The sequence below is a fragment of the Bidens hawaiensis genome, unplaced genomic scaffold, assembly GCF_021521415.1.
Source record: "Bidens hawaiensis isolate Kalapana, Puna unplaced genomic scaffold, B.hawaiensis_p1.1 tig00029304_1, whole genome shotgun sequence".
NCBI classification, from domain to species: Eukaryota; Viridiplantae; Streptophyta; class Magnoliopsida; order Asterales; family Asteraceae; genus Bidens; species Bidens hawaiensis.
This window is the reverse complement of record NW_027494837.1, coordinates 81,764-89,721: the sequence shown is the minus strand read 5'-3', so window position 1 is coordinate 89,721 and position 7,958 is coordinate 81,764. Positions and strand designations below refer to the sequence as shown.

Below are 7,958 nucleotides of genomic sequence, written 5' to 3'. Positions count from 1 at the left end.
GAGGGGCAGTTTTGTCCTTTTTTTTCCTCAAAATACACCCTAGCCCTCACGTGAGGGGGCTTGCGAATTAGGACTGTGATTTATTTGGGGAGAAAAATGACAAAATGGCCCTCACGTGAAGGACACGCTAATGAGTATAACGACCAGACTTAACGTGATTAGTGAATTCGGGTTTAATAGCAAATGAAATAAAACCACAGGAACGAAAATCGCAAATCTAAAACTATTGGACTAAAACCACGGATTTAAACAACATAGGGACGAAAATCGCAGCTCACTTTTATGATTAAGAATAATATAACCAGGAAAAACTTGTAAATTGAATTTGCTATTGTAAAATTGTTTATAATAATATTGTAGAAAACTATACTATCGAATATGACAAAAAAAAAAAACGAAAGCGGGAATTTCTAGAAATAGAGAATAATGATGATTCGAACTTGTAAACAATTGCAATTCTAGAAATAGAGAATAATGTGATCATGTCATACAAGCTAATATCACTTAATGAAAGGTTCCTTAACAGAAGTGGATCAAATAGTGTTTCTTAAAAAGGTATATGAACAATATCCACAGGAAGCAACCAACCTTCTTGATGTTTATTTATTAATTTATTAGTATTTCTAAGCATTAAGAATTCCCATTTGTGTCAAAGTTCTGTCCTTCCATTATGCTTTCACACAACTTGTACACTAAAATTCATATAATATTCTCTTTATCAACTTTATTGAAATACATGGATATAAGGATATTTTAGAAATTTGAATTGTATTCCGCTTACCTGTCTCTCTATTGTAATTGGATTTTTTTTATTTACATTTTTTTTTATTGTTAGAACGTATGCTGGTATATGATTTTTATGGGGTGTAATTAGTTTACGATTTTTCTATCATACTTATGGACTGATTTTTGTGTTTAAGTCGAACATAGAGTTGAGGAAGAGTATTGAAGATGCACAATTTCAAATGCTATATAGATCCAATATGTTAATGTTAGTAGGGTGTTCTAAATTTGTTTCGTTACATTATGTTATAGTTTTTTGTTTTTTTTTTCCTTTTTTTTCTTCCCGTAATTGTTTATAACAAGAAGAGGATGCAATTCATTCTTATTTCAATATATATTGTGTTTAATTTCACTAGGCGTAGCAATCGAAGGTAATAACCATTAAAGGCTTTTACTTCTACGTAGAGGTGTATAAAAACCGTTTTTTTCTGTCAAACCAAACCGGTTTGGTCAAACCATGGCTAAAACCGGTTTGACTCAAACCGGATTAGGAGCATGAAAGGTCGAATTGGTCCAAATCGATTCGGTTTAGAATCGATTTTTTCTCAACGCCAGTCCGGTTTTAAAACCAGTTGTGTAGTTCAGAAGAGGAACCGGTGATTGAACTGGCGGGATGGGTCTGTGTAGTACCTAGTTTTGTTGAAACTGGTTTTTTTGACAAACCGGTTCGGATCTGTTTGTAGTGAATTGGTTCCAAACCGTTTTTTTTTTCATCTCTACTTCTACGTATATGTGAATTTTTTCATCGGCCCAACTTTTGCTTATGCCTTATTGGCCCAATATATGTTTAATATGAAAGATTACAAGATTAGAGTTAGCCCAATATTTTTATCTATAATGCGAAATTGCTATAGCACTTATATATTAGAGGCCCATTAATTAGAAACTAGACTTAAAAAGTGTTTTGCACTGACCTACTTTACTTCACTAAAAACCCGAATTATTTCCTATTATTAGTAAATTAAAATAAGGACACCACCCCCTTCTGTCTCTCGCGACCGACCCCATTTAGTTCTTCGAGCCGAGGCTAGGCAGCCAACTTCATGGATCACACATCTATCTAGTCCCTCTCTCATTGGGCGAGAGCTTTCAACAAAGCATCTCTCACTTGGAAAGCAGGGACCGGTCTGCTTTGGAGATCTTACATATGTTTTTGGAAATTCGAAAGAGGGCGCTATCTAATACTATAGCTTAAAATACATGTAAACTATTAAGTGATTCAAGTCTTTGTCAGCTTTTTTAATCAACTTTGTGCGGTCATCTTATGATTATACTGAAATATATATTGCGCAATACAATGTTGCACCAACTTTGGCCAAAGGATCATTATTGTTCCACAATCGTACATTGAAACTGACCATACGTATGATGCTAAAATTTTTAACTTCTCTCTTATCGCATTAGGGTTTGGCTTTCTTGAATTACCGATCCCTGTTTCCAATGTATTATATTTGCATGGTGCATTCACAACCTGACCGTTGTAGGATCCTTGGGTTGCTAAAATAATATTAGACTTGAATGCGGAAGTGTCTTTAACTCTACTTAAACTCTATAAGAACGACATGTTCCAAGGAGCGAAGTAGCAACACCTACAAGATCGAAGTTCGATAGAATATAATTGACTTGTAATTTAAGGCTTGACCGTGTCATAAACTATGGAGCACCTGTTGATTCTTGATCTTTGATTTGTGACATGTGTATGAATTATGATCCAGCAAATTATATGTATATTATGTGAACATATAGGTATTGGACTATATTATTATTAAGTATTATTAGTGCGAGCCCATGAGTCCATCTTAGGTCTCTAGGGTTTGCACTCCGTCTCTATATAAATATATATTATAATGCATTATCAAAAAATATAGACGGAATGCAAACCCTAGAGACCTAAGATGGGTTCGTGGGCTCACACTAATAATACTTAATAGTAATATAATCCAATAAACATATAGAGACAGAATGTAAACCCTAGAGACCTAAGATGGACCCGTGGGCTCACAGTAATAATGCGTAATCTGTTGATAAATAAATAGTTTATAATGAAACTATACAGGCTGTAAGATAACTACATAGTTCTCCCTCTTTCTCTTATATAAGATACAAACAAGCTGTCCTAAACTCTCTCTTATTGATCATATTTGACAACTCTCAATCACATGATGTCCCTCCTTTTTATCCTATGACTATAATCCATCATAGATGTGGAAACTAGCTTCTAGTGGCTCTATTCTCTTTGTTATGCCAAGTCATTGTTCTCTTTTAGAACATCGAACCCTACCTAAACAATGGTTCTCTTCCATTAACCCGTCGCGCTAGTACTTCCACCACTCTTGTCAAAACTTAAGTATCACCACGTCTTTCCAAGGCAAAAACCTAGTGTAAATGTTGTTGTTCAAATACTACTTCTATAGGTTATTCTTTTCACGTAGAGAACACTTTTAAAAGAAAATGTTATTCTTTTCAGGCGCGACGAACAACTCTAAATTACATCATTTCTTTAGAGATTAGAGTTTATATATGACAAGATATTTGAAATTCGAATTTCTCTCTTCAAAACTAAATGTTCAAGGGTAACGCTTTTAAAGAAATGACGAGAAAAACTTGAACCGAAAATGTGAGGTAGACGCCCTAGAAGAAAGAGACGTGAGACAAATAAGTGAAAGGGAAAACTAGTTATTATTGCCATATGTTTAACACCTCTAAAAATTCTTTAAATATTTCGAATTTATACATGACAAAATATTTGACATTCCAATATTCTCTTCAAATCTAAATGTTCATAAGTAAACACTTTTACGAATATAACAAGAAAATTCGAATAAAAAATAGGAGGAAGATGTCCAGAAGAAAGAGACATGAGATAATATGTGAAGGAAAAACTAGTAATTCTTTCCATACGTAGTTAGGCATCTCTAAAAGCCAAATCATTTATTCAAAAATTCGAATCTATAGATGACAAAATCTTTGAAGTTCTAACTTTCTTTTCAAATTTCTTAAGTAAACGTATTTAAAATATGAAGAAAAAAAACTTTGACCCGAAATTACGAGAAGGACAAAGGACATTCAGAAGAAAGAGACGTAAGACAAATGCGTGAAAGCAAAAATTAGTTATTCTTTTTAAACGTGGAGAACATCTCTAAAAACTATATCATTTCCTTAAAATTCAAAATTATACATGAAAAATTATCTGAGAATTTTAATTTTCTTCTCAAATCTAAATGTTCATATCTAAAACCTTTTGAAAAAGGGACAAGAAAACTTAAACCGAAAATGCGATGAAGACGTCTTAAAGAAAGAGACGTGAGACAAACGCGTGAAAGGAAAAAAAACTGCATACTTTTATAAAACTAAAAGTATTTAAATACTAATCAACTTAATAGTTTGAAAAATAGAAAAAATATTTAACAAAAAAACACATCATATAAATAGTTTTAATAACTTAATAAGGTGCTTATCATTTGCCACAATTGAATTAGCATCCTCACAATGATTCTTCTACCTTGAACCGCCGTAAAGTTTCTTGTTTTTGGAAGTGAATATCAAGGTTCAAAAACCGGAATAAAAGTAGATTTTTTTTTAGTTTAAGAGCAGGAGTAGGATTATATAGGTGCGTCAGCGTGTGTAGTCGTTAAAAAAAAGCAAAAAAAAAAATAAAAAAATAGATAAATTAAAAAACCTTAGACCTTTCCATATATGTGTAACATAACCCCGAGTTAATAAGATATAATAATTGTAGGTGACCCAAATATTCATCAACACACAATAGTCTATCTTTGACTTGAGATAATTTTGACTTTGATCTTTTTGTCAACTAAAAATAGTTGCCCCTTGGAGGTGATCAATGGTCAGATTTAAACCTCATCTAATTATTTAATTCTTCCCGAAGATAAAATTATACACGCCACACAACATCACCGGAATTACATCAAATCCCCCGGCAATACGACGGAACAACGCCGTATTCCGCCTCGACACCGCCCGCGGTAAACAACCACCGATCGGCATCCGAGTCTCCCGACTCCGTTCGCTTAGCGAACCGGCCTTTGATACGCGGCCGCGTCTCCGCATACGCCTTCCGCGAGGCGTATCGGATCGTCTTTTCAAACTTTCGGTTTTTCCGTTTTTCGCGGTACCGCATAACCCGAGCCTCGCGATCGCGACCGACTAATTGCGTCGGTTGTGGATTTCCGTTCGGTTCGCCTCCGTCGTGTAACACGAACGAATGCGATATTTCCGACACCGGTTTCATGTCCGGTACGATTCCTGCCTCGATCGAAGACGAAGATACCTGAAATCAAAATTTAGCGAGATTTTAATTATTAAACCGTCTATTGGAACATATAATATTTAGGGTTTTTAGTATCGAGCTATAGACACGGTCTTCTATACATATTGTAATAATTGTTTTTTACTAAAAAGAAATCATTTTAGTGAACCGTGCACTCGATACTAATAAACCCTAAATACTATAACATTTTATATAGTCTAGTACAACATAAAGTAATATGAGATACTTACACTATGATTGACCGATTGAGTTAGATAACTATTTTTGTTGTACGAATTGATATTAGATCTAGTGAAATCGATTTTGAATCGATTTTCGGAGGATCGGCGGTCTACGACTTCTGGAAGGGGCGCGGTTTGGAACGGAACCACGCTATCGTTAACTGAATTAAGGAAGTGATCGTGGAGCTTTGTATCATTCAGAACGGGAAAATCGAATTCCAGAAGATGATCGGATTCCGGAAAAAACATATCGATAGATTTCATATCCTCGGGCGAAGCATCGATATTGATCGTATCTGCAGGAATCCCCCAATTAATTTCCTCGTTCGTTATCGAACTTTTCAAATCGTCGTTTATGTTTACATTAGGTTCAAGGAACGCGCAAGCGGTCGATTTGACTAAAACCTCTGCGCAATCGTAGAACGGGACGACCGGGACCCGGTCGTGCCGTCGCGAAAGCGGGTTTGCCGAATGTATGTCTCGGTCGCATGTGACGCAGAGCGCCGCAGCGTCAACCTTACACGTGACGCTGGCAGGCGCCTGCTCACATACTTCACACATCCACACGCGCTCGTGGCGCATGTGGGTGTGCATCTTCACATCACAAGATAAACACAAGAACACCGAATCCTTGCGGCAGAACAATATCGCAACCGCGGTTTTGCACGTGTCACACGCCTTAGCCAGCACGTGCCAACCCATCGGAAAACACTTAACATTAACACCACCACCAATAGTTTCAACCATCCTCATATTATTATTATTAGACACTTTGTGTGCTTATTATTATTGTGTGTGTGGGGGGGAGTTAGTAAGTTAATGACTTATAACTTAATAACTTAATGTTGCATTGATCTACTGGAAGGGTGTGAGTGTATCTATATCTCTTGTAAGGTTAGGAGATAGAAGCTGACGAGTACATAGAGGACACGTGGACAGATAATGGCCATAAAAAAGATTTGATTATAGATAAAATAAGATTTTTATTTTTAAGTTGTCATGTGTCTGTCCAGATGAGGGGGGCCCACCTGTGGCACTGACTGACAGCTGCGTTGATGAAATCTTGGTGAAACCATAACATTATCATCCATTATAATAATAACAAAACAATAATAATATTATTATTATTTTATTAAACATTTTTTTAAGAATTTGAAAGAGCATTCTAATAATAGAAGCATGGTAAACAGGGCGAGTGGGGCCGAGTAACATGTTAGTAGATTCGTGTTAAGCTGGGTTCGAGTTAAACTTGATTTGATCGATAAAATATGGATTGTTATAATATAAGACTTGATGTTAAAAGGTTTAGTTATCGAATATTTGTTTATAGAATGATGAAAACAGCGTAACTTTTATTTACATTGTTGAAAACAATTTACGACTATTTGATTATAATAAAAATAAGTTAATACGAAGTTACATCTTTGTTAAGGTGATGGTGATGTTATCATTTTGATATTAACAAAATCGGATGGTGATGTGGGCGTTGTTTTTATTTATTTACCTTTTTTTTTAAATTTGATTTAATGAGTTGAAACTCAGTAAAATATATTTAGATTATCAAAATATTATTTTTTTTTACGAAGTTAAATTCGATTTAATGAATTGAAAACGAAATCTTAACATTGTGATGTGGGCCACATTTTTTATCACGGGTCTTGACCCGATTGTCTTTCTACTTTTATCTTTTTTTCTAACTTTTACTTTCTATTTAAAGTAACTTTCAGAAATTAAATGAGATCAACAGGTGTTGTTTTCTGCTATTAGATTAAGATATCTAGGTCAACTTAGTACATAATATATAAGATGATTGATGATTAGTCATAATGCCATTTTAACTTGTTAATGGGTCCACTCTTAAATCATGCAAGCTTCTTAATTTTGTCAGATGTATATTTTTTTAGTTTATAAAAGTAAAGTCTTTTAAATAGGGACAACTCAACCTTCATCAAGGCTTAAATAATTCTTAAAATTAGGTCTTTAGTAATAAATTAGGATATAAACATGCTTAAATTCAAAGAATCTAACACTCATGAACCTAATTTGATGAGGAATTAAAGTACATCTTAATAAGGCACCAAACTTGAACTACTAAAACGTATTCTACAACTAAGGCATTTCCCGAAGTTGGCTCGTTGTTAACGACCTCTACACCTATGATCATTCGTAATTAACTTTTAACAAAGGAACATAGATGTTATTTATGCCCCAACTTGTTACATATAAAATTTATCAGAGTTTATAGTGAGCAAATATGAAAGTTGAAAGTATGTCTTTCTTGAGTGCCTACTACTATTTGATCTATGACAATCGACCATAATATACATCGTCCTTTCATGAAATACTTGATTCTTGGTCATATGTATAGCTGAATGACTATCAAAGTGTAACCACATTATGTCGTTAGAAACAACCTCGAGTTCTCTTAAAAGACGATGCACCCATGTCATATCTAATGTTGCATATGCCATGGCCTTATGCTTTGACGATGCTCGATTAAGATACCGATTAAGATACCGATTAAGATACCGTGTGCTGCTTCTTCCAAGATATAAGATTTTATCCCAAAATAAAAACACACAATATCCAGTGAAAGACCGTCATGAAATAGGATAACTCGCACAATCTGTATATGAGAATCCAAATTTCCGTCCATCTTCCAC

General features: G+C 34.6%; 1 pseudogene across 1 annotated transcript; it reads right to left on the bottom strand.

Annotated features, from left to right (window-relative positions):
- Nucleotides 1-4,711: 4,711 nt before the first annotated feature.
- Nucleotides 4,712-6,089, bottom strand: LOC143578610 (zinc finger protein CONSTANS-LIKE 5 pseudogene; annotated as a pseudogene). Its single transcript, XR_013143305.1, has 2 exons — nucleotides 5,305-6,089; nucleotides 4,712-5,074 (listed from the first exon to the last, which is right to left on the bottom strand). The product of XR_013143305.1 is annotated as a zinc finger protein CONSTANS-LIKE 5 pseudogene (transcript).
- Nucleotides 6,090-7,958: the final 1,869 nt, after the last annotated feature.